This window comes from Aedes albopictus, chromosome 2 (genome assembly GCF_035046485.1).
Source record: "Aedes albopictus strain Foshan chromosome 2, AalbF5, whole genome shotgun sequence".
Lineage (NCBI taxonomy): Eukaryota > Metazoa > Arthropoda > Insecta > Diptera > Culicidae > Aedes > Aedes albopictus.
In genome coordinates, this window is record NC_085137.1 from 39,617,675 (window position 1) to 39,620,913 (window position 3,239).

The following is a 3,239-nucleotide window of genomic DNA, read 5'->3' on the forward strand; positions in this document are numbered from 1 at the left end:
AAGTGCAGAACTTTTAAATTCAATATGTTATTTATTCTGAGTGTAGGACTGTTTTGTATATCTCAAAATGGTTTTTGGTGTATTTTGAAGCGTATTTACATTTTTTAAAAATCATTGAAAAATTGATGTTTTGGTCACCTTTAGAAGTCATGGCATATTTTATATTGAATCGCTACAATTAACATGTTTTAAATTTTTCCCAAATCATTCTATCCTAGTTTAATAGTTTAAGGGAATCGAATACACTCTTAAATTATTTTCCTTAAAATTACACGGAAAATAAAATTTTATATGAAAAAAAAATAAAAATAAAAATATTTCAACAATAATCATAAAATCTCAAAATGTTTTCATCTCAAAAAATCCATACCCCACATAGGCTTCCAGGAAAAATATAAAAGTGTGGAAATGTTTAAAAATAAAAATTAGAAAAATCAAAAACTGAAATTCACGAAATCGAGAATTACAAAGAAGCATCTTCCAAAACATGTTTAAATCGATTTTAGATGACGAAAAATGATATTTAGATCAAAATAAAAAATTTGGGTATTAGAGGGTTAATCTCAGGCCCCTGACACGGTCTATATCAATGCATTGGAATCATGGTAGACAGGATGTCCTAGGCGCTAATAAATAGCGCCCACTGTCAAATGCAAAAACATCAACAATTTTTTGTTTAACGTTTATTTTGGCTTATTGATCAGTTTTTGGAATCATACTCGCTTTAATATTAATGTATGGTATGAGGAGCATGCGATTAGTTGAATAAAGCAACCCAACAAACACGCATTGTGAATGTGATTTCGTGTGTGGCTCACAACATTAAACAAAAGCTGCGTTTGTTGATTACACGCTCGTTTCAATTTGCACGAGAGTGCGTTGGAGATGCTCGGAAAGTGCGGTCGGTTTTTCGTGGTGGTTGTCGGCGTCGGCGTGCTGAGTGTGTAGTGACGGCTCGGCAGCTGAAGACCGGAATTGCACGCGCGTTGCCTTGCCTGGTGTTTCGATTAATTTTTTTCCATTAGCTTTTTGCGCTTTTTGGTTCAGTTGATGGCAGAGGAAGAAGACCCGGCTTCAGTCAGTGTGTGTAGTGACGGCTCGGCAGCTGGAGACAGGATTCGCACGCGCGTTGCCTTCGGTACTCCGATTTTTTTTTCTTTCGCATTTTTAGTTCGATTGATGGCAGGCGATTATCCGGTGAGTTTGTTCCTTGTTATTCTCTTTCTATGGATTCTATATCAATTATTATATTAATTCAATTTTATACCATAGGTGATAGTTTGTAATCCATATGTTTATAATATCCTCTTGTTAAATACTTTTTTCATTGACTTTGTATAGTTCGTCACCATGAGTGTCGACTTGGATTTTTGTTCCGTTTGTCACTGTTCGGGATGGCATCTTACAGATTGTTTATTTTCCTTGAATTTCTTTTTTTTTGTGCAATCTCCTAACGACATACATACTGTTTTTCTATGTATCTGTCTATGTATATTTGTTGTCTGTATTTTTTTGAATAAATATTGAGCAATCACCTTACGTGGGTGGTAGATTGTTTGCTTTCCGCGTGAAGCGAGCAATAGCGCATCAGATGGCATGTTCTGTCACGTCTTTTGTTATAAATCTTGAGTGTCCACCTGACGCCGGTGGCTGATTGTTTGCTTTCCGCGCGGAGTGAGCAATAGTGCTTAAGTTTGTATATGTTGTCGCGTCTTTAATTGTAAATATTATACGATCACCTGACGTGGGTGGTCGATTGTTTGCTTTCCGCGTGATGCGAACAATAGCACTTCCGTCTGAATATTTTGTTGCTTCTTTTGTAGCACATATTGAGCGACCACCTGACGAGGGTGGTTGGTTGTTTGCTTTCCGCGTGAAGCGAACAACATCACTGCAGTCTGCACGGCATGCTTCAACTTCAAAAGGTCTTATCACTTATCAAAGTTAATCCTGACCCAACGATACCTTCCCTACTAACAATCACTCCTTCCTGCAGCCTTTGGTGGAGACGTGCGGTAAACGCCAACTTTCACATAACAAAGGTTGCTATTAACATTCCTTCCCTCTTCCAACCTGACTGCAAGGACGTGGCCGGCGCCGTTATTGTACCGTTAAAGAGAGCCTCTGAAGCGTGCACAGTGAGAATGTTGACCACTCCCAGTCAATTATTCAGTTGATTCATTGTGCAACTGTCATTAGCTCGGGTCAATCACGGAGTAGCAACCATAGATATGTGCAGTCAGTCTAAGCTAAGCTAAGCTAAGCTAAGCTACACGCTCGTTTCAATTTGCACGAATATGAGTATAAGGCAGTTAGATGTTGGCTACGATATATTTCATTGATGCCAGGGGCCTGGTTAATCTAGATAGGCTTTAGGAGCCTATTATCAGTACTCTTGTTTTGTTTTTTATATTGCTCCTGATGCACATAAGAAAACAAAACAAAAACTGTATCAAAATCGATACTTTATTGCCCTTCAATGGCAATTGAGTAATGCGGCATGCACTACACTAAGGATACGGCACAGACAAACAGACGTAACACCTTGAACGATTTTCATGGATATCCATCGCCCAGTTCACATTACCATCACAGACAAACAGACATATTACTTTGAAGAAAATTGCTTCAAAAACATCGTTTGGCATCTCACTAGCACCCTCTATAATGCTCAATCCGAAGCATTCATTTGCAGGTGTTGTTTCCCTCGGCTCGATGTAACAATTTAGCAGGTGACGACTCCCCCGTGGCGTCATCCATTCATAAAACATGAATGAAGGTTCATGATTGAGTCATTTTATGTAAGCATTGATCGACGTCGCGTTCATTACTCTCCAAAATTGAGAGGTGATGTAGGCACAGCAGCGCCACAATGACACATGCGAGCACAGTCCGAACCACACGTTATTTTCCAAATGACCGTTAAATCGTGCGATGATTTAGATTTGAGTAGTTTGTCTGTGCTACCATCACCTGGTGGAAAAGTTGCACGAATCACTGTGTTGTGCCATATCGTCAACAGAAGGCGCTAGTGTGAAACGTCAAACGCATAGAAAAACGATGCGCGCGCTTCTGGTTGTGAAAGCCACAACTATGAAAATTTAAAATGATCATCAAAAGCGTGGTCGATGGAAATTTCGCAAGTGTTACGTCTGTTTGTCTGTGGATACGGGTAATGTCACAAGAGATCTAAAAACTGGTCGCAGTGACAGATCCGAACAGGAATAAAAAAACGCCGA